General features: G+C 41.7%; 1 long non-coding RNA gene and 1 other non-coding gene across 6 annotated transcripts in view; both read right to left on the bottom strand.

Annotated features, from left to right (window-relative positions):
* Nucleotides 1-16,642, bottom strand: part of LOC144312804 (uncharacterized) — a 40,632-nt gene extending 23,990 nt beyond the window's left edge. The window contains exons 1-4 of one of the 5 annotated variants that reach the window (XR_013378439.1): nucleotides 16,327-16,639; nucleotides 12,029-12,149; nucleotides 11,160-11,219; nucleotides 5,392-5,447 (exon numbers count right to left, since the gene is read on the bottom strand). This is a non-coding gene — a long non-coding RNA (uncharacterized LOC144312804). Of the gene's footprint in view, nucleotides 1-5,391; nucleotides 5,448-11,159; nucleotides 11,220-12,028; nucleotides 12,150-16,326 lie in introns of all 5 variants that reach the window. The other 4 variants (XR_013378441.1, XR_013378434.1, XR_013378437.1 and 1 more) reach the window with 4 other exon arrangements.
* Nucleotides 16,324-16,405, bottom strand: TRNAL-UAA (transfer RNA leucine (anticodon UAA)). Its single transcript has one exon. It is a non-coding gene; the product is annotated as a tRNA-Leu (tRNA).
* Nucleotides 16,643-24,324: the final 7,682 nt, after the last annotated feature.

Genomic DNA, 24,324 nt, shown 5'->3' with positions numbered 1-24,324 from the left:
GACACTCCTAACACTGGGGAATTCCAAGAATTTGGAGTTTCCCTCCTCCTCAAGAACCAGGGACAAATGCCAATCAAATTATTTATTATATAACACTTGCATAATGCAATCACTCAGGAAATTCTTTATTCATTCCCGGGGCTCCTAGGTGGCTCAGTCAGTTAAAGGTCCAGCTCCTGATTTGCTCAGGTCATGATCTCAGTGTCATGAGGTACCGCCATGCGAAGGGCTTCACTTCCTGAGAGTCCCCTTGAGATTCTTCCTCTCCCTCTTCTCCCTCCCCGCACCCCTGCTCACATGTGTACCATGGGTGCATACGTGCTCTCTATCTCTCAAATAAATAAATAAATAAATAAATAAATAAATAAATAAATAAATAAAGTCTTAAAAATAAAAAAGTTCATGCCTGGATCCCACCAAGAACTAACTGGTCTGCAGCGCAACCTGGATATAAGAATTTTTAAAATTTCCTCCAGGTAATTCTAACATATAAAAGCTATGCTTCTGGCCTTGTTTTATCCTCTTAGTTTGAACTTCTAGGATATGTGTGTCCCTCCGAATTAGACTGGAACTGCTGGTCTGGTTAATGGAGCTGCCAACAAGCTACTTGGCCGGAGCCTGATGTCTTATGATCTATCTTAGGTTTAGGATCACTGTGGTATACAACTCAGAGTGGACCCATTCACAGGATAGTCTATGTGAATAATGTCCTAGATGTATGCAATGTACATACTGCACTATACAGGGTAGACATGTCTTAATCTAGTCACCACACACTAAATTAGCATCAAGCAAATTTACTCAACAACCACCTTAGCGGATTTATAGATATTTCTGACATATTTAACTTTAACAGAAATATTTTCACATCTTCATCAGCTTTAAATTTTTATTTCAAACTTTTAAAGAAGATTTTATTTATTTATTCACGAGAGACAGAGACAGAGAGAGATAGAGAAAAAGAGAGAGGCAGAGACACAGGCAGAGGGAGAAGCAGGCTCCATGCAGGGGTCTGATGTGGGTCTCGATTCCAGGACTCCAGGATCACGCCCTGGGCTGAAGGCAGGCACTAAACTGCAGAGCCACCCAGGAATCTCTCTTTATTTCAAATTTAAAACCATCTAAAAGGAATCAGAATTTACCTAAAATGATCCTGTATTCTAAGAAAAAAAGTATGATGGATTCTCACAGAACATGCTGAAATTTTGAGAAATTGAATTTTTTTTAATTTACAAAATTCCCATAAATGTGATAGATCAGAATATTCTATAAATCAGCTTTTGGAAAACTGGCCTTCAACAAATTGGAATTCTGCAAGTGATATTCTTGGCTTCTGCTTATGATTAGCTTCCATTATGTAAAAAAAATTTGCTTATGTGAGAAATTTTAAACTGGTATTTCCCATCAAGATTTCCTTGTATAGCATGTGATTAAGAGACTGCATTTTGAAAGTGTTTAAAATAAAAAAGGCAGGAGTAGAGAGAAGAAAACTATGAACCACTTCTGACCAGCCAAGGTTTTTCCCAAGAACCTGGGAGAAATTCCAACAATGAACCAAGAAATTTGTACAGCAAATTGAATTCTATCCAGCAAATAGATAAAAAAAGGAGTAGGACTTTTAACTATGTTGGTGTAAGAGGTTGTATTTGACATGAAGGCCCTGATAGTACATTTCCTGAATAAAAATAGTGATTGCCTTTATGCATATTATATTTCCAAAGTCAGGTTAAGTTATAATGTGGGCAATTTTTTGTTCATCCACTTAAGGTTAGAATTTTTCAGAAAATTCTTTCCATCTTAGAGTGGAATAGGAAATAAATTTTAGCAAACTTCATTTTCTGCCATCATGAAGGGAAGGAGACTCAAATTTGTGATAATGATTGCATTTTAAGTTATCTAGGAAAAGCGCTAGTGAGACAAGAATTGCCTTCTAAAAATAAACCAGAAGCAACCAAATAGAAACTTCTCGAGCACCCGCTTTGAAAGTGTTCACTCTGAATTCTAAACCTCTAGTTTTCAGGTTCTTTGTAAGGTTGTTGTTGAGCTAACCAACCCTGTGGACGGACACTGTAGGACTCAATGAGAATCCTAATAAATATGTAGCTATGGTTGGAAAAATAAGTAAAATTTCCCAACTCATGCCACAAACCACAATTATCTCATACTATTAGAGTATCTGGAAACAGAGTCAAAGTTAAATGTTCCAAGCAATTGGTTTTTTTCAAAGACTCATTCAAATGGGCTAAAGGTGCATATTAGTTTGGCTTTTAAACCTCCTGCTCCTTTTTAAGAGGATAAATAATTACAGTGATTTATCTTTGAAATGTGCAGCTCGGAGTTGGATGTGGAGAAGTCACATAATGGTGTCAGTGCTTCAGCCTCAAGTAAATAAAATGGTGAAATATATTTAGCACACGATAATACAAAGCACTGAGAAACAGAGATAAAAGAAGAAACTGTCTTTGCATGATTAAAGAACTTTACAAAATACTGAGATTTTACAAAAAAGAAATAATTGTAGAAAATAGAAACAGTGGGGGAAAAATAACAGAAAGTCTTCCAAGCTCCAAATTTCCACCCTAATTCTATCCCCCAAAAGGCAGGTCAGTTTCTCAGGCCTTTTGCCTGGATTTCTTCTTTCCAACTTCTCAGGCTCTGTCCATATGGTAATAGTGCTTAATTCTAGATGCAATGCAGCACTTGCTTAGATCTCTAAAGCCTTTCAAGGCTAATGTGAATATTCAAGCTAGTGGTGGCTTCCATTACCTTTCCAGATGCCAGTGAGAGGCACTTTGGCAGGACTGTGGTGCCATAAAGGAGATTTTACCCTCCAAGAAAGGCTGTTTGCCAGTTTTCTCTTTCTCTTAACAGAGACTAGGTTTGCACACAAATATTAATTTGTTTCACAGGATTCGAAAGGTCCAATCTATCAAACAAATGACTTTTTCACTGACTTTGCCAGCGAATGCAAACAAAAAGCAGCCCAATAGTTTATGTGCTGGAAATAGTCTTGGATGTGTTGATGCGCAGAATCTTGGCCTGCCCCAACTCTTGCCTGAACCTCTCCCCAAGCCCCATTCCTGCCACCTGAAACTGCTCTTGTGTTGGTCATCACTGTGGCCTCCTAGTTTCTAGATCCAAGTGACCATATATCAATTCATGTCTTATATTCCAGATCACAGAAAGTTGATGCTGTTTACCAGTTGATCAATAGAAGACATTGATAATGTTTTGCTTTTTCTTCAGCATCTCTGACTACTCCCTCATAGTCTTCATGAGGAAGGTCTCTTTCTCTATGGATTACTTAAATATGAGCTTTCTGCAGAAATCCATCAGGGACTCTCTTCTTACTCATCTCCTTACTCTTATGTAATTTTATTCATTCCTTTGCTTTCATTGTCACCTTTAGGTTGATGACTCCCATCTGGTATATCTAGCCTCTCTCCTGAACTTTTTTCTTTTTTAAAGATTTATTGATTTATTTGAGAGAGAGAACTTTTTTCTTTTTTAAAGATTTATTGATTTATTTGAGAGAGAGAAAGAGTGCATACTTGCATAGGGGGTAAGGAGTGAAGGGGTCAGAGGGGGAAGGAGAAGAGGAGGGAAAGAATTCCAAGCAGACTCCAAGTTAAGTGTGGAGCCCAGTGTGGGGCTGGATCTCATGACCTATGAGATCATGACTTGAGCCATAACCAAGAATCAGATTCTCAACCAACTGAGCCACCCATTTCCCTCCTCAGTTTTAATCTCATATAACTGAGAGTCCTTGGGGAGGCAGAGTATGGAGGGATCCAGAAAGGAGGAACACATAAATGAGACCAGAGCCTTCAGTTTCAGAAACTCTGTTGCTCCTTTAGTGTCCTAAAGAAACTTAAAAAGAAAAAAAAAAATTATGTAGAGGCTGCTATCTGCTTTTCCTGGCATCTTAATGTTGGTATCATTGGTTATAATTTCACTTAGAACCAAAAAAAATCAAGCATCTGACCATGTTTTTTCTATATTAATATTCAGGTAGACAGGTTGGAAATTTGACAATTCTCTTAAACTCTATTTCAGTATTTCAGGGCAAGACAGAGAGGACACATGATGAAAAGAAAGAGCTAAAATGTCAGTATAGAGCAATGGTCAGGGACTTCTTTCTTGTATTTCTTATACTAATATGATATTTATACTGATTTGTGCTACTATCAGGTAGGACTAGTGGAGTTCCTAGGTAACAGTCTATTTCAGTCTTCATGGGCATTTAAAGTTCGGTAGTCCTGAGTTGGGATGGTGGTTTTGCTTTACTAAGATAAGACCTCAGGAAAAAGCTCTTTTTAGCTTTCTTTTCTTCCAACCCCAGTATGTGGCCTCTCTCCTGTGATCCAGTATGACCACTCATCTTATCCATGTTCACAGGAGCAGACAAAGGGGATGTCACACAGTCCTTTAAGGATGTCTTCTTGGAAGTTTTCCAGTAGCACTTCTACCTATGTCACTGGCTTTTACACACATTGCTGCTTGCTGGTAAGAGAAAAGCTGTACAATGTGGTCTTTACTCCAGGCAGCTCTGTGTCCCTGTCAAACATTGTGCTTCAATTACTTTGGATGAATTGGAGAATAGATAGGGGAAGGTGGGTAACCAGAAGTCTCAACCATATTCTGTTCAAACAATGAATAAAACCAGGAGAAAATATCTAGATTTATTTGATGACAACAGGTGATGGAAATTCTACTTCTTTATGAAGATTTTGTAGAGAAAAAAAGATATCTGTATGGAAAAAAAAATCAATGAACTTGCAGAGTTCTTTTCAGGGGTACTCATGCTCACTCAGCTCAGGTGCATCACAGGATAGATGGGCTTTGGGGCCCACAGGCCATTTTCCTGAGAGGTGGTAGGCAGGGAGCCATTATCCCAGAAGCTTGGAAAGCCATAGAGCCATATGTTGCCAAGTCCTGGAGGGTGGACTTGTCTGAGCGGCTGCCAGCTTGGGAGTGTTCCCCACAGAAGTGCCTCTGTTGTTTTGTGCAGTTCATCTCTCAGCATTGAAATGATGACTCCCACCACTTCTCTTGAATTTACTGACTCCTATGTGGGGATTTTTCTCCCTGCTAGTTAACTTAAATATTCCTTTGTTCAGAATCTTTCCTCTTCCTGGGTTCTTGTCCCTTCAACACGACCACAACCACAAGAATGTGATCTTTGCATACAACATTCACCCACTCCAGAAAAACAGCTTCAATAGACCATTCCTAGTACTTAAGGAGATTTTTGCTTATTTCGTCTTCCTTCTTTGTCTAGCAAAGCTACCTTCATTGAGTGGTATACCTTTCATGGCTTTTGTAGCATTTCCAAGCTGTGGTGAGCATTAGATTATAGGGGTTAAAAAAAGAAGGAAACAACAAACTTACCTTTCCATGAACTCAAAGGCTGCAGAGTAACCCATCATATTTGAAATACTGATGTTCTGAGACATAAAATAATGTTGGATAAATATTTCACAGTACAAATAATGTAATTTCCTAATTGTGCTTTAGAAATGCTTTGCTCTTACTCTAAGAGACTCATGTCTGCTTTTCTAATCTAGGTATCAATCTATACATGGGCAATGTAGTAGGACATTGTGGGAAGGGATGGCCTGAATGCTGCCTGTATACCCCCAGAGAACTGAGGTAGTGATAACTCCTGGATCCTACCAGGGTAATGTTTATCTTACCCTCCAGCATACCTAAGTGCCAAGACTTGCACTGGCAATGTCTCAATAAAGTAACATAGAATGTAAAAACAGAAAGAGGAGAGATCTTTCTCCATCCCCATGTAAACTGATGGAGGCATTGTGAAAAAAGCAAAGCTTTAGAGACAGATACACCAGCCTGGGCTCAGATTCCAGATCTTCACTTAGTTATACTTAGAGCAAGTTACTTAACTCCTTTTATAAGAAGGCAATAAGCAATAAATGTCAGCATGGGTTCATTTACTACATCTTAGGTCAAACTAATATAATTGTATTTTTTAATAAGGTCACTACACTACACATAGACAGAATGCACTTTAATTTCAGCACACTATTAGAAAAAAAACTCAAGATACGCTTGTGGTCACAATGAACAAATGCAAACTGGATAGTCATTAAACATAAGTTTGGAGCTGGCTGAACAACAACATACAAAAAGTATGTATTAATGTATCAATTCCACCTGAAAAAAAGTATCTCTAAGAGCAGGAAAGTCTTAGCCCCTGTTGTATTCAAGATTTTATCATTGACTTGAATAAAAATGTATTAAAAACTTGGGTAGCTTAAAAGTTGGAGGGAAAGTGAATGCTTTGAGGAGAATCAAAGTTCAGAAATGATCTCAATAACCTAAAAGAACAGCTGAAATAAAGGCTATTAACAGCTGTGTTGAATTCAGCATTTAGAGTCATAGTTACCTGGGATATGGATATGGTGCGGGGTTGGGGATAATGTCAGGTCAGTATGACCAGTGGAAGTACACAGGACCTCTTGGCCGGTCTGCATGGAGAGAGTTAGGGAGAAGAGATGACCAACTTGAAAGGGGTTCCATTGGCCAAATCCAGGAAATTTTGAACAGCCAAATTTTAATGACTGTATGGATTATAACCAATTGAATAAAATAGGAATCTCTGAGCTTATATTGAGTAATTGAATTACTATGTGATGGAGAAGAGAAACGTCTATCTTACAGTAGAACACTAACTAAGAAACATAAAAGGAATGATGGACATAGAAAAAAACACCATTTGGCAAAAATCATAGTTATAATTGATTCAAATACAAATTATCAATGGAAGTTAATACTAGTGAGTGGAAGCACAAAATATTCAGTAATTAGCTTCACAGTTGAGAAAAACCTGGCCAAGATAATTTTATCTAAGTTTAAAAGTCAATATCACCAGAAATAGGACAAACTGACAGACTGGGGAGTCTGAGTAAGGGGTGCACTGTTTCTACAGCTTTTCAGAAAGTTTTAAATAATTTCAAATAAAAGTTTTTATTTTTACTTTTTTAAAGATTTCGTTTATTTATTCATGAGAGACACAGAGTGGGAGAGAGGCAGAGACACAGGCAGAGGGAGAAGCAGGCTCCATGTAGGGAGCCTGACATAGGACTCGATCCCGGGACTCCAGGATCACACCCTGGGCTGAAGGCAAGTGCTAAACCACTGAGCCACCCAGGGATCCCCCAAATAAAAGTTTTTAAAAAACAATTACATAAGTTCAACATAGAGACACGTGAATCAGCAGTGTTAGAGGGAGAAACTCAAACCTTAGAGTAGCTCAAGACTCATTCTATCTGACTTTCAGGTCTTAAAGAGTTGGTACACTGATATGACCAGGTCAAAGGCAACCTTTTGTGTCAGCGACCATTCGATCACAGGTACAAGCAGAAGAGTACTCATCCAGGCTTCCTGAAGTCACAAACTTGCATTAGGAAATGCACTGGGGACCAAAGCAGCTGCTCACTGGTGTTTTTTCCTCTCTTTGGACACATGGTCACTCATCTTTGCTTTTCTCTGCATGTGCTTCATCCATTTATCTCTTTACACATCAGATCGTGTTGCTTCTCTGTGCACATAGCAGAAAATGACCTTATGGATCCTTGCAAATGGTTGAAAGAGAACATAATTGGCCCTGTTGAGTCAACTGATGCAAGGAGGTTGAGGTGATGTAATCCTGCCCACGTGGCCTCAGTAAATGTGGGAAGCAGATGTTTCAAGAAGAGGCATGAGCAGGCAGGCTGTGCCTATGTCAACAAGAGAACAAATGAGCCAGGGCTGGATGAAAGGCCCAGCTTGATGAGTGAGGAGGTGGAAAACATCTGGTTCTATAGGATATCTCAATATGTAGGTGCTAGAGCATGGACATACCATAGAAGACAGAGCCCAACAAATCATGAAGAATACAACAGCAATACATGTATTCTGATGCAGGCATGTTGAGTTAGTGAATCAAATAACAGATACTCAAATAGTGCTGCTGCTATGAGTGATGTGTTTTCTAACATGGAAACCAGCTCTTGATGAAATTCTAAATAAAATGAAGTACCATTTTTCCTTGATTTACATGGTAGCTGGGTACTTGGAAAATTCACTGCATATTGAAAGCTTGTAAAAACATTTTGTGTTTAACATAGAAGATGCAGTTAGGTTATAGGTCCAGACAAACAGACTTTTAACCTACAGGAGTATTCTGATGGACAGTCCAAACTCCTGCAGGATGAAGGATAATTCTTTATTATGTGGGACTTCCACACACTGCAGCATGCCCAGCATCCCTTATCCTTCCCCAGTGACAGTAACCTCCCTCCAAATTAACATGACAAGCTCAGAGTGCCACCACATTCTTCCAGAAGCTCCCCAGGGTTAGTGCTATCACTATTAAGGACCACTGGTTTAGAGATTAGTTTACCTCTGCCAGGGAGTGGTCAGTGGGTTATTTCTGCTTCACTGGAAGCTTTGTCTAAGTAAATCCCTTCCAACTTTTATAGTCAACAAACCCATGATTAAATGTCATAAAGCCATCACTTGTTCCCCTTCTGAAATACTACAGTTTTTTAAAACTCCTTTGCTATTCAAGAAGGTACTCAACTTTATATCAATATTTAAAAGCTATGCTATTCAGGACAGGACTCTTTTAGCTTCAAATAGGAAGCCACACAAAAGAGGAATTCATAGTCTTAACTTGGAAATACAAGTGTGGAGCCGATTCTAGAACCACTGGCTCCAGGAAATTGGTTGAGGCCTTGGGTTTTTTGTCTGTCTGTTTCTCCTCCCTCTAGCTCATCCTCTGTCTTTATTTCTTCCTCCCCTCTTCTTTCCCTCCCTCTCTCATCTTTCTCTCACTTTCTTTGTCTGTGGGCTGAATTCAGGCTCTCTTCTGGCAAAGGGCAGATGGCTACTATCCATTCACATTTTTTCTGTTCTGTGAAAGGCCTTCGCTTCTCCTCTCCTGCTCCAAACTGTGCCCACACTTCTAGGAGGGAAACTATGACTGGGAAAACAATTAACATTATGATTAGTTGTTTGGTGCCTGTATTCCCTAAATGTAAGATCTATGAGGACAAGACCTTGTCTTTCTTATTCATAACCAATCTGAGCAACCAGCAGAGAATTGTCCATTCTAATCACTTAAAAAATACTGAATGAATGAATGAATGAATGAATGAATTGTTCAGTTAGAACTAGAGTTTGCCCATCTCTCAGTGCTGGTGTTTCTCTACAAGACTTTCCTAGACATTTTGAAAACATGGGCAAAAGGCAGCAGTAGCTGTGTGTTTTCTAAGCAGGCATTAGACTGGCTTATGGCACAGAGATGTAGAAGCAAAACAGAGAAATCCACTGGGAAACATCTGCTTCACTCCAAATCTACCCGAGGCTCTCTACCTCAAATTATCCAACTTCATCCTCATCCTACTTTGGTCTGAGGATACCTCCTCAGAGACTAAAGTCAGCATTAAAGAAATTGACTGATTCGGGCAGCACGGGTGGCTCAGCAGTTTAGCGCTGCCTTCGGTCCAGGGCATGATCCTGAGACTCGGGATCGAGTCCCATGTCGGGCTCCCTGTATGGAGCCTGCTTCTCCCTCTGCCTGTGTCTCTGCCTCTCTCTCTCTCTGTCTCTCATGAGTAAATAAATAAAATCTTTAAAAAAAGAAATTGATACAATTAGTATATAACTGTGTCATTTCAACTCATTAAGCCATTTAAAAATTTCATTTTGGTTCCATGTATCCTTCTATGTGTTGTTCTTTGTGGTGTACTAGTAGAATTAGGCATTGTACTGAATCATAGTAAAAGGATTCTTCTGCATAATCATAGACTCCAAGGTCAGTCTATATTGTATGAAGCACTTTGCCACACTTAAAAGCATGACATTACATATTCTTTTAAACATCTTCTGAGTAATAGGGGTCTTTATTTTTCTTTATGTGAAATTAAAAAAAAATAAGTCAGGTTGCATTGAAAATTGAAGCAGAACTGGGTGGGCCAGAATGTTAGCATTTAAAAAATGTGAACAACATCCTTAATATAGCTGTTTGTGACTAACCCAGTGGGTGTGACACCCAGGGGGAAACAATAAGCTCACTTATCATGAATTTGAAAAGTTAGAGTTTAGAACTCTGTGCTATTTTTTGAACATAAAATTTATTCAAGGCATTACCCATTTTTATTTAAGAAAAGATTGTTGATGGAAAGTTAGGCATTTAAAAAAGACTTTTAAATGGGAAAAAAAGTTTAGTGAACAAAATGAAAAATGCAATCTATGCCCTTCTCCCAAATTTCATGTCTTTTAAAAATAGCATTTTTTGAGATGCCTGGGTGGGCCAATTAAGCATCTGACTTGATTTTGGTTTGGGTTATGATCTCAGAGTCGTGAAATTAAGCCGAGTGCTGAGTCTGTGATGGGCACAGAGCCTGCTTAGGATTCTCTCTCTCCCTCACCCTCTGCCTCTCTGCACCTCATGCACATGTGCCTACACTCTATCTCCCTTAAAAAAAAAAAAATCGTGTCGTTTGCTAACAATCTCACTTTACTGCAACTGTTATGGCAAATACAATGTATTTCCAAAGCAGAATCAAACTGGTCTCATAGTCAATCTATAGGTACACTATATCAGAATCCCTAAAGTATAGCAATAGTTTATTCTAATTGATCATCCAAATGCCAGGCAATTTCTAAGCATTCTGTCAACAGCACATTTAACTCTCACAAGAAATCACTTGATAGGTACTTCTACTATCACCCCCATTTTACAGATGAGAAAACAAAGATGTGGCAAAGGTGAATAACCAGTCCAAAGTCACACTGCTCATCAGGGTTCGAGCTGGGGTTGAAACTTGGGCTGGCTGACTTCTAGTCACAGCTCTGCATTGCCTCTTAGGACCTATTCTGTGTAGTTCACAAATGCACATACTTCTGTATTTATGTACAAAGAAGATTATAGAATTGAGACAAATATTCAACACACTTCTTAATAATCCATCTTTTCAGTACAATTTAAAAAGTTACCTTTTTCAGTAATTTGTTAGCTTCACTATACTACAGCCATGAATAAAATGGCCGAAAAGATAATCTAAACCCAAAGATAAATTTGAGATGAGAATTGCACAAGTACAGTGTATACAGCCTACCCAGATAGGAATGATTCAAAAACCACTTACGTGTTTGCCTCTTTGGGCTTCTGGATCCTGATTCTTCTAATCAGATGAGACCCACTCTAGCTGCAAAAGAAGGAGAAAGAGAAGAAAAAGAAGTGTGAGAATGCCTGAACCCATACTCAATTAACTATATTTTCCTATTTTCCATATTCTGACATTCTGGCATCTAGGCCTTTGCTGATCAGGGAGGTACTGCCCCTCTCTGGGTTAGCTAATTCCTAGGGATGCTAGACAACTCAGAAAGTCCCTACACCGCAGAGCCTACTGAAATTATTCAAACTACCAAAACCTAAGCCGGCTTACCCTGCCTCACCCATTCCTTCTTGTGAAAACCACTATAAAAGGTTTTTGCCCATGCTTTGCCCTTTGCTTCCTCTGCTTCTTGACACATCCCTCATGTATGTGCCCCTACATGGCATGCCATGACTCTTGTTTCTAGAGATTTGTAAGTATAAAAAAGTGTTCCCTTATGTCAGTCATTTCTGTGTTTATGTGCCTTACACTTAACTAAAACAAATCCAGAATACATTTTAAAACACACATCCTAAATGAGAATTAATGTGTACAATAAACAGATGAAGTGTGAAGTATAGTCAGTGGATTTCAAAGTTGTTCATTTATTCCACAGGCATTTCTACAATGTATATGATTTGCTATAGACACTCTTTGAGGCAGTTTCCACCTGAGTAATGACCCAGTTAAATCACTGCTTCTCTGCCAGGTATTCCAATAAGTGGTTCAGAGACATCAAAATCTATTTAGATGAAAATGAGACCAAGTAGTTCACAAATCAACCATGTGGTTCACAATGACCTTCTTTCTGGCAATAGTGTAGATGTAAGGAACCTGGAATTATGTTCCCTGACTCCTACCTGGCATCTTTGTAACCCAACAGACTCATGAAGGCTAGAGGCATTATCATTTATCTCACTTGAACGATTAGCAAATGTGCGATGTGCATTCAAGTTGTTCATTAATTAGCTGCAATTGTACCTAAAAGCAAGATATAATACAAAATGACTAATTAAGATCTCCAAATTCCAACTTGGTACAAAGGACAAAGAAAGCTCCTTGTTCAGGATTTCTCAAACGGGGCGTGGTTTCTGTGTTTTCAAGTTAGTGGCTAACCCAAATCTCTATTCAACTTCACAGTTTCCGAGTTTGAAAAAAAAAATTGAAACAAAGATGATGGATATGATGAGATAAGGGCCCTGTTCATACAATTTAAATAACGGCCCGTGCAAATTGTGTCAGTGACTTAGTAATCTTTTCAATGGCAGATTTATCATCAATGACTAAAAGAGAAAAAAGAAAGTCAAAATAGTGGCTGCGTAAGACATAGCCTTGATGTGCTCCTACACATAGTTGACATAGGAACAACAATTTTTCAGGATTTTATAGTCCGTATAAGGCAATTTAACACATATATTTGCCTCAAATTAACCAGTAGGTGTCACTGTTTAAATGCATTCGCAACAGTCTTCCACAGAGTTCTCTGTAAAGAAGCCCAACAGAAAATAATCAAATAATTTTGAATGACTTACAACCAATTCAAACTCACAAAGAGAAGCCTTACAATCCATACTCATAATTTATAATTCTAATTAACTAGTGACTTAATTTCTTATTGTCCAAATAATTATTGGAAACTCAGTCTACGCTTAGTGGTGGTATACCTACAAATGATTCAAATTCAACATCTTCTAAGAATTTTTAAAAATAAAGAGTTTAATATAACAGGTCTACTTTCATGGGAAAGTAAAGATTCTGCTACGTTTTAGGACAGGATTTCAATCTTTAAGAACTACTGATGTTCCTAGCTCTCTATAATTTTGAGTGAAAGAAAACATTACTTTTTACATTTGTTGAAGAAGATGGTGTATAAGTGTATCTACCCCATAGGTACAATGGATCCTGCATAAAACTGCCTCTCAAGGAAGATTGTGAATGTAAGAGTGTTTTGAAAAATCGCGAAGTGATCTTTACGTGCAAGGTAAGATTTCTTCCGACTTGGACAGTGTAGTTATTCTGTATTTCCCACAGAGGGGACGAGAACTCCAGAGGTATGAAACATCTGCTTTTGTGAGGAGGCATTATTATGAGACCAATATTAGTTAATATTAATAATATTATTAATATTTCTTATTATCACAAAGAAGGCATTATCATAGTCGATTCAGCCTTACAAACATTCAGTGGGGTAAGTATTATTTTCCTCTTTATAACTGAGAAAAGGAAGACTAGTAACCTGAGAAAATTGGTAAACCTGTGTTGCCCAAAGCCTGGGTTCTTTCTACTCAGTCACCACATGATTTGAACTTTTATAAATTGAATCGGATCCTTAATGTTTGCTGCAGTAAATCAAAATTCAGTTAGGGAATCCTGCTGATCATAATACATTAGGTAGAGAAGGAAAGAGTAAAGCGAAAGATTCCACTTAATTTGGTGTGTGAAGACTGTGGTTAAGTAGTCCCTACATACTAATCAATAGAAAACTTGGAATTCAATGTCTATCTTAGAGATTCTCTTGTTTCTGAGCCAGCAGTCTTCAGACATCATTTCACCCCTCTTTGTGGCATCTCAGAGTAACCTGGCCGAATTTCAGCAATCTCAAGAATACTTATGAGTCTTTTACCATCTCTGCTAATGCACAGTAACTGGTTAATACAAACTAGAAGCTTAATTTACAATATAGTTTTTAAAGAAACAAAGTAAAACTCCACACTACTCTTTGCCTGTTCTTGGTAGTACTGTTCCACATTTGCACTTGGACATAGTAATAAGAATACTTAAATAGCACAAGCCCCTAAGTTCAGGCTGGAAAGGCTTCAAATCAATATGGTTTTTTCTCTTGCTTGGCCTTTAAGGAGAAAGAGGGAGGTACACTGAACTCGGTTGAACTGGCTATTGAGTGTATTAGATAGTCTTCACCCAAAAATATTTCCTTCTGATTCAATATTCCCCCTTCTTCCAAACCTATATAGATGGACCAAGAGTGTCTGTGTCGCTAGAGAAACTTCCAAATGCAACACTAATCAGGTTGCTTCTTGTTTTGAATCCTTTCGTGCAGAGACCATACTTAGCTTGGTTTCAAGATGGCTTACCCCACCTGTACCTCTCTCCCTCCCCTCCCAGAGCCCTACTTCCCTTTCTTTAGTTCCCAACTAAAGCTGCCTCTCTAGGAAAGACTTAGGACTTCTCACACTGGTCTTTTAGCCTCTTGGACATAATTCATATTTTGTCATTATGTGATTCATTGAAATCTATCCCTCACTGAGCTCCTTGAGACAGATGCTAGGTTATTTATCTGCACATCCCAAATGTCTAACAGTGACTGGCTCATAGCCAGTTCTCAGATGCTGGCAGGGTGCTCATTTCCAAACTACTCAGACACTCTTTCTTTTCCTCTTTTCTTCCCTTCCCTTCTTGAACAATTCAATTCTAAAGCCATTGTATAGGCTCAAGCAAGGTAAATAAATTTTACATTGGCAAATTTAGGGAATGACAATTATGGATAGAAAAACTAAAAATCTGTAGCGATGCATGAGAATTGGAGATATTGTTATAAATTCCTGGATATAAGTATAAATGGAGAGTAGATAAATATAGATATGTACAGGTCGACACAGGCTCCCTAATTCTGTCCACTCAGAGGGCCTGGGAACAATAACATATCAAAAGAATGATCACACCTAGCACTGAGGTCTAGGTTTCTAATGGCTGATTCTAGGGCTGGGTCACAGCAAATACAAGGTAAGCATGGAATATCTTGGTCTAGGAGGTAAGGAAGTGCTAAAAAATGATGGAGACACGTCAAAATTAAGCTTGAATGGATTCCCACTGGCCAATCTGGGACACTTTGAGCATCAAATACAGCATGGATTGTAACCATTTATTCAAATAGGATAGCATGAGTGCACACTTAGATTGCTTATGATCCCTTAAATAGCTGCATAAAATGGAAAGTTTGACTAGTAATAGGATATTTATATAGCCTCAAAGCACTTTCCCCCCAATTATGTATTAATCACAAAGGGAAAATGAGTGAATTTATCGTGGTGAAGACTCCGCAGAGGCTTAATCAGGTGAATTAAGTCCGTTAACAGGACACATCAAAACTACTCTACCTGAGAAGATGCAATGTGATACTTCTGTGATACTCTTGCTACAGAAGCTCAATCTGAATCACATCAAACAAACCCAAATTAACAATGGGACATCCTACAAAATGATTGGCCTATTTATCTTCGGAAGTGTCAAGATCATGAAAGTCAGGAGACACTGAGAAATTGTCAGAGATTGAAGAAGCCTAAAGACATGTGACAAGTAAATGCAACACATTATACTGAACAGGAGCTTTTTACTACAAACGACAACTGGTGATTGAATGCGGTTTAAACACTAGATGTAGTAAATTATCAACGTTAACTTCCTGATTTTAATAGTTTTATTGGAGCATCTAGTCGGCATCTTACTGTCAAATGATTTTTTTTTTAAAACTGTTCTTTGCACTGTAATTGCAACTTTTTCCTCTAGGTTTTAGATTATTTTCATATTGAAGAAATATATATATATAAAGACTAGACCATGCCATTAGTATTCTAAAATTGTAAACGGAATACAAGTTAGAGTCCATCTTAGAGCTGTGATGCATGCATACTGTCTCCGCCTTCAAGGAGCTAATGGAAGAACCGCGCGCGCACAATTAATTTTAGCGAAAAGGAAAAAGGTCGAGATTGATCTTTGCCTTTTCTGCAGGAGCAGCTTTCTAGGCCTGGAGCGAGGCTTGCAGCTCAGGGGCGCCCGCCCGGCCCGCCCGGCCCGGCGCCCGCTCGTCCGCGGGGAAGCCTGGCCGGGCCCGCGCGCCCCAGTCCCCACCCGGGCTCGGCCCCGGGAGCCGTTGGCGCCGCGCGGCCCTGGCCGGGGAGACGCCCGCCCGCCCCAGTCCGCGGCCCGCCCTCGCGCAACCCGACCGCCGCGTCGTCTCCCGCCCGCGGGAAGCGAGGCCGCGCGGCGTGTTCGCGCCGCGGGGGTGGGGGGACAGGGTGCGTCTCTGCCAGCAAGAAGGCGGAATCCTGGGGCCCGAGGCGTGGCGTGCCCGGTGAAATTGATGTTCAAAAAGCAAATGAGAAGTTTAGGTGAAAAAAAAAAAGCAAAACCAAACATCTACCAGGAGTGGGGTTCGAACCCACGCGGACATTGTCCATTGGATCTTAAGTCCAACGCCTTAACCACTCGGCCATCCTGGTACAGGCGAACGGTCTGCTTTTCGCTCTTCCTACAAGCTGTATCCCATCGTCCTCGCTCCCTCCCTCAAGAATTTCTGAGGATCCTTCGCTGCCGCCTCCCCGGTTTTCGCCTGCCGAGCTGGAGCGACCTCCCCGCCGGAGCCTCGGTTTCCCGCCGCCGTCGCCGCCGCCGCCGCCGCCGCAGCTCACTGTTGCCCCCGGCCCGCGGCGGCAGCGAGGGCAACTGCAGCCGGGGCCGGCGCTCCGAGGCTCGCGGCGAGGCTCGCTCCGATCCGGGCCGCACCCCCGCGCCGCCGCCCCTGCTTTCGGTTTCGGCGTGCGCGGGCGCGGGAAACAAACACGCGCGTCAACTTGGCGGCTGTTAGCGGCGCGTTTGGGAGGCGCGGGGGGCCCGGGGTGCAGGGCGGGGGCCCAGCGGGTGGGGTTTGGTTTGTTTTATTCGAAAGAGACTAAATCTCGGGGGAGTGAGTTGCGCGGGCAGCTGCCGGGTGCTTGGACCCGCGGGCCTGCGGGCCGCCCCTCCTCGCCAGCGGCGCGGGAAGGAAGCTTCGGAGAAAGCGGCGTGTGTCCGGCGCCGCGGCGGAGGCAGGGAGTGTGCAGCGGCCTCCCCGCCGGCTGCGCGCCCCGCACCTGCTGCTGCACCGCCTCCGAGGCACCGAGGGCCGCCGGCGTCCCCACGACCCGCCTGTGCTCCTGGACCTTTACCTTCTCTGCACTGTTGCTGCAACGCTCTCCCTCCATTCCGTGCACCGGAGACTCGGTTTGTCCCGTCACCTCCGGGCTGCCATTCCCCACCACGCGGGACCTCGAATCCTCCACAGAGCCAAGGCCTGGGCGTCCTGCAGCGTCGGGGAGCCTGGGGACAGCTCCACCTGGCAGCCACGTCCGTGCGCCTAGGGTGCAGGCGGCTGTCTCTGACCAAGAGCTTCCATCGTCCTGCGGACGGCTCGAGTGCACCTGACCGGGGGACCGCCCCGACCGGCTCCTCACCGGCCCCGCCGCCTCCTCCAACCCGGGTGGTCCCCGGGGGCCTGGCCCTGGCCTGGGGTCCAGCCCAGCGCATCGACCGACCCCGAGAGCCCCAGGCTGACAGCCGGTGGCTCGGCATCCTGCTCACGTGGCCACCTAACATCGGGAGGTCCCAGCCTCGCGGGGTCCCTCCTGCTGAGCACGAGGCCTGGCTCCCCGCAGGAGCACGACGGCCAGGCGCAGGCAGTGCCTCAGCTGCTGCCCGCTCAGGCGGGGAAAGAAGGGGAACTTCTCTTCTGCCGGATGTGGAGGCATCCGTGGGGCGATGACACAGGATCACTTCCTACTACTGCCATCTCCATCTTACTGCACCAGATTGTCAAGAGGCTTCAGATCTCATAAAATTGGGCTTTCAGAGTACTTAAAATGGTAATAAAATAATGCACTAGGTGGTCACTGTGGGGCAGTCATTGCTCTAAGCTCTTTACATATATTGTCTAACTTGACTTTTTAAACAACTCTGCATAGCAAGTGTTTACATCACCATTTTCAAGTATAGAAGCCCAGTTACAGACTCACTCAGATATAACAAGATGCCTCCTAGACCTGCTGGCGGCACCTCAAGGCCAATATACAGCTTCACCACCATGCAGCCGTCAAATCCTCAATCATCTTCTGGAACATGGGAATATACTATTTGAAGGATATTTTTATTTAACCCCAGACTTAGCTTCCAAGAAGCCTCTAGTATAAAACGGTTCTGAACAACACTGCTGCACTGTAGGGTACCCCTTAGAAGTGCCTCTCCTGCAGCCTTGAGATTATATTAAGTATCTTTGAGCCACTGCTTAAGGATGGCCTTGGAACACATGTCAGTCTAGTCAGAGTTACAGGTAACTCTGAGGTGTTGGAGAAGACAAGTTTCAATCTGCTATGTAGCGAATTGTCTTTTTCCAAAGAGGACCACAGTATCTCCCACTCCACATGTGACATCTTCTTCCACTGCGATGTTGACACATGTATCATCAAAACACAGTGTCTATGTTCTTCCCACTGAAACTGGGAAGCCTTGCGTCTGTGGCAGAATGGCACTATGTGATTTCTGAGGTCATTCACCTTGTTCTCTTGGGACGCTTGGAAACCAGTCACCATACTGTGACAAAGCCCAAGTAGCCACATGTAGGTTTTCCAACCAACAACCCTGACCAACAGTCAATATTAATTGCTGCAAATATAAATTAATGAGCCCTCAGGTGATGCCAGCACGCAGCCATCAAATGACCCAGCCATTGAATCTTAGCAACTAAGGACCCAGATCATGGGGCAGGGACAAGCTGTCCCTACTGGATCCTTTCCCAATTTCTGACTCACAGAATCTATGGGCAGCATAAAAATGTTATTGTTTTGTGCTACCAAGTTTTGTTTGTTTGTTTGTTTGTTTTAATGAAGCAATAGTTCATGAAAACTCTGAGATTGATAAACTGAGATAGTGTAGTGGAGCACTAGGAGTATTACATGGAGACCGGGATCTGGGAATAAAGCCAACCCGAGAAAGCAGAATCCCGAGATGAAAAAGCCAAGGTGTAAGTCCATCACTGGAGTCCTTTCCTTCCTCTTTACTGGAAACTGGTTTCTGGGCCATGCTGCCCTCGCCAAATTGACATTCTTCCTAGGACTCTCCGGTTGGAGGAACACAAGTCCCATCGCGAGGTCTTCGCCACAAGGAAGATTAGGAGGCAGAATTCTGGCTTCTACCTTAGGAAGCAGGCCTTAAAATGGAAGACATTCCCCAAACATAAGAAGGGTGTTCAAAAGATGCTGGCAACTGCAAGGCATGACAAATATCCACTTGAGTGTTGGAACAAAATGTGAAAAGCACTATGCAGTGACATTTGTTACAACTGACAATATTAGAAAGCAGGTGACAATATTAAGACAAATTTTGCAACATTGAAATGGCTTCCTGTTCAGGAAATTGCATTTGGCATACTTCTTATGGGCAAATGTTTTACTCTATTTAAAGTATTTTTCACTGTGCGCGTGTGTTTATTTGAGCCATGATGTGTTCCATGTATTTTTTTTGTGTGTGATTTAAAAATATGTTCACAAATGCTTTGACACTCTTCCCTTCAAGAGATGGAGCTTCCCTTTCAGAGGGCTGAATCTAGCAACTCGTTTCTAAAAAATAGAATAAAACAGAAGTGATATGCAACCTCAGAGACTAGGTAGGTCATCAAAAGGCAATGCTGCCAATGTCTTGGTTTCTCTCCCTTGGATCACTCCCTCTGGTGGAAACCAGCAGTCCTGTCATGAGCAGCCCCTTGAGAGGCCCACGGGGTAAAGAGCAGCCAGCAAGGAACTGAGATCCCACGTCAGCGAGCTTGGAAATGAATCCTCCCTCCCAGTTGAACCTTCTGATAACTGTAGCCCTGGCCAGCATCTTGACTACCACCCTGTAATTATGAGACCCTGAACCAGAACCACCAGCCAAGCTCTGATTTCCTGGCCCTCGGAAACTATGTAAGATAATATTTATTGTCTTAAGCTGCTAAGTTTTATGTTACTTTTATGCAGCTAATAGATGACTAATACACATATATATTAGCTAGTTTTTCTAGCTTTGATGATGTATTCATGAGCATATATTTTTTCATATATATATATTCTAAAAGAATCATCTTGTTGACCCCTTTGCAAACATTCAATGTTCTTCTTTCCATTTGCTCTCAAGCTGTTGAATGGATTACCCATACTTTCCAAGTACACCCATTCACTTTCAGTTTTCCCCCGGAATCCTTGGACCTGTGGCTTCTACCCTTCCTTCTCTCTCTGTCTTTATTTTTTCGGAATGAAAATATCTTTCCTAAAACAGATTCACATTTTTAAAAAGGTTTTATTTATTTATTTGACAGAGAGCACAAGCAGAGGGAGCAGTAGGCGGAGGGAGAAGCAGGATCCCTACGGAGCAGAGAGCCAGAGTGGGGCTCAATCTCAGGACCCTGGGATCATGACCTAAGTTGAAGGCAGCTGCTTAACAGACTGAGCCACACAGGTGGCCCCAGATTGACGTTGTAAAAGTTAAAGCAGCATGTGTAACCCCTTTCCACAACCCCTGAAATCCCTGTCATACAAGTTGGGACCTCTTGTCCCTTGAAGATGCTAAGCCATTTTCTCCCTCTCTCTCTCTCTCTCTCTCTCTCTCTCTCTCTCTCTCTCTCTCCTGCCTTTCCCATGATGCCTTTATCTGCCTAATCCTCCTCCACAGAAATCCTCCCTTCCCACCTCACATCTAATTGTAGGTGAAATGAAGAAGTGTAAGTTAGACTTTCCTGCAAATATGAGTGGGAAAAAAAAAACTTGGGAAGTTCCAAATTAGACTTTTAGAAGTATCCTTCTCACTCTGCTGGATCTTGTTTATTATCATAAAAATTAAGCTATGTCCTATCATTAGGGATACATTATTCTTGGTGACAGGATTTCCTGTTTAAGAACACAAAGATTTAAATTTTTGTCTCAAATCTTGTGAAATAGAGTACACATATATCCTATATAGTAAGCAAAATATAAATCAGCCTTTCTGCCCATAATCAAGGGTTGTCATTATGATAGCAACGATTTTTCTGAGCTATAGCTAAAACAAGAGGCAGCAGCACATCATAATGTAAAGGTACTGTTTAGACTATGGAATCGGTGGACCTTGTTCAAATTCTAAATTTTTCCTAGCCGTGTGAGCAAAATGCCTAACCCCTCCAGTTTCAGTTTCCTCACCTATAAAATGGGAATAAGAATGTCTACTTCAGAGAAATGTGAGAATTCAGTGAATTAATGTATGCAAAATATCCAGCTAGAAGGTTGGCTGGAGGTAGGTTCCTATGGGGTGCTAGTCAATGTTTGTTACGTTTTTAAAAGAGTTGATTGATTGATTGATTTCAGAGAAAGGGAGGGAGAGGAAGAGAGGGGGACACAGAGGGAGAAGGAGAGAGAATCTCAAGAAGACTCTGCTGAACTCAAAGCCTGACACCGACACTGAGCGGATCCCACGACCATGAGATCATGACCTGAGCCGAAATCAAGAGTCCAATACTCAACTGGCTGAGCCATCCAAGTGCCCTAATATTTGTTACTTTCTGAAGAGCCATTCCCACTTTTATTTCAGGCAATGTAAATGCCTCCCCCCCCCGTCTCAGGGGACAAATTGCTATTGGTCTAAGCCAGTGATTATTACGTCATCCATTCTACCAATAATGAATCTGTGGCAGGGTTAAGGGGGAAAGTGGGTAAGCGATCCAGTTCTGGCCAATGAGAGATAAGGGAAGTTGGCTGGGGATTCTGAAACAGATGTCCTTTCTGGAATAAAAAAACAAAGCCTGGGGAAGTAAAAGCTTGTGCCATTCCCTCTCTTTTTCTCTTTGCCTTCAATGAGCTGGTGTGAAGATGAAATAACTGGAGCCGTGTTAGCCATACTGTGACCATGAAGGTACAAGAAGTCAGAAGGGTAAATTAGAAAGAGTGCTTGCCCTTAAAGACCTTAGTAAGCCACAGCCAACCAGAAACCACACACCTCCAATCTGCTTCTTATACAAGAAAATGAACTTCATGTCTTTAAAAGTAAGCCAGTGGCTCTCAGAGTATCTGGACCACATGGGAAGTTGTTAGAAATGCAGATTCACGTGCCCACCCCAATTTCTTGAACGCACACTAGAGCTGCGTGATCTGAGGCAGGCTCGGGTTTTAGAGTCTCAGTTATCACAGTAGGGTTTCTGCCAAAGCATTCCTGAGCCAAAGCATTCCTGAGGGTTCCTACAGTATGTGTGGAATGCAGGAAGGGCTCTAAGTATTCTTTAGAAGCTGCTTCCTCAATTGATTCCCCACCTTTGGCTTGATTTCTTATCATTTACCTCTTTCTCTTAGATAAACCTCTCTCCTGAGGGCATACTTGTCTTCTTGTATTTAAATAGGTGTGTAAATTATTGTGTGTGCCTCCGCCTAAGGTCTGTCTTGTCCTTTTTTTTTTTTTATTTTTTATTTTTTATTGGTGTTCAATTTACTAACGTACAGAATAACCCCCAGTGCCCGTCACCCATTCACTCCCACCCCCCGCCCTCCTCCCCTTCTACCACCCCTAGTTCGTTTCCCAGAGTTAGCAGTCTTTACGTTCTGTCTCCCCTTCTGATATTTCCCACACATTTCTTCTCCCTTCCCTTATATTCCCTTTCACTATTATTTATATTCCCCAAATGAGTGAGAACATATAATGTTTGTCCTTCTCCGACTGACTTACTTCACTCAGCATAATACCCTCCAGTTCCATCCACGTTGAAGCAAATGGTGGGTATTTGTCATTTCTAATGGCTGAGGAATATTCCATTGTATACATAAACCACATCTCCTTTATCCATTCATCTTTCGTTGGACACCGAGGCTCCTTCCACAGTTTGGCTATCGTGGCCATTGCTGCTATATACATCGGGGTGCAGGTGTCCCGGCGTTTCATTGCATTTGTATCTTTGGGGTAAATCCCCAACAGTGCAATTGCTGGGTCGTAGGGCAGGTCTATTTTTAACTGTTTGAGGAACCTCCACACAGTTTTCCAGAGTGGCTGCACCAGTTCACATTCCCACCAACAGTGGAAGAGGGTTCCCTTTTCTCCGCATCCCCTCCAACATTTGTTGTTTCCTGCCTTGTTAATTTGCCCCATTCTCACTGGTGTGAGGTGGTATCTCATTGTGGTTTTGATTTGTATTTCCCTGATGGCAAGTGATGCAGAACATTTTCTCATGTGCATGTTGGCCATGTCTATGTCTTCCTCTGTGAGATTGGTCTGTCTTGTCCTTAAGAGAATCTTTACTTTCACTTTACCAGAAATCTTCGACTTCCTCGCATCATTCTAACACTCTTCTATTCAGTTGAGTGCTTCAAAGTCCAGGTTACTTTTAGACCTATTCTTTTTTTTCCCCCTTTCCTTTCCTTTTCTTTTATCTTATTTTATTTTTATTGAAATATTGAATTAACATGCAGTGATACTAATTTCAAGTATACAATATAATGAATCCACAATTCTGTACGTTACTCTGTGCTCATCATAAACGTACTCTTGATCTCCTTCATCTATTTTACTCATCCCCTGCGCACCGCCCCCCTCCCCCACCTCCCCTATGGCAATCATCAGTTTTTTTTCTCCATATTTAGGAGTCTGGTTTTTTGGTTGCCTCTTTTTAAATTTCTTTGTTAATTTGTTTTGTTTCTCAAATTCCACATATGAATGAAATCATATGATATTTGTCTTTCTCTGTCTGACTTATTTTACTTAGCATTATACTCTCTAGATCCATCTATGTTGTTGCAGATGGCAAGATCTTATTCTCTTTTATGACTGAGAAATATTCCATTGTATATATACTATGTCTTTTTTTAAAGATTTTATTTACTTTTTAATGAGAGATACAGAGAGAGGCAGAGAGAAGCAGGCTTCATGCAGGGAGCCTGATGTGAGATTCGATCCCGGGTCTCCAGGATCACGCCCTGGGCCGAAGGCAGCCCCGCCAAACCGCTGAGCCACCCAGAGTCACTCAGGCATCCCTATATACTACGGCTTTATCCATTCATCGATGGGTTGCTTCTGTATCTTGGCTATTGTAAATCATACTGCAATAAACATAAGGGTGTGTATATAACTTCAAATTCGTGTTTTCCTATTCTTTGAGTAACTATCCAGTAGTGAAATTACTGGATCATAGGGTAATTCTTTTTTTTTTTGGGGGGGGGGTAATTCTATTTTTAATTTTTTTGAGGAAACTCATCATGTTTTCCGCAGTGGCTGCACCAGTTTGCTTTCCCATTAATAGCACACAAGAAGTGTTCCTTTTTCTCCAGCAACATGTCATCTCTTATCTTTTTTATTTCAGCCATTCTGACAGATGTGAAGTCATGTCTCATAGTGCTTTGGATTT

Source organism: Canis aureus, chromosome 1, assembly GCF_053574225.1.
Source record: "Canis aureus isolate CA01 chromosome 1, VMU_Caureus_v.1.0, whole genome shotgun sequence".
In the NCBI taxonomy this organism is placed as follows: Eukaryota; Metazoa; Chordata; class Mammalia; order Carnivora; family Canidae; genus Canis; species Canis aureus.
The sequence above is the reverse complement of the archived record's forward strand: the minus strand, read 5'-3'. Positions and strand labels throughout refer to the sequence as shown.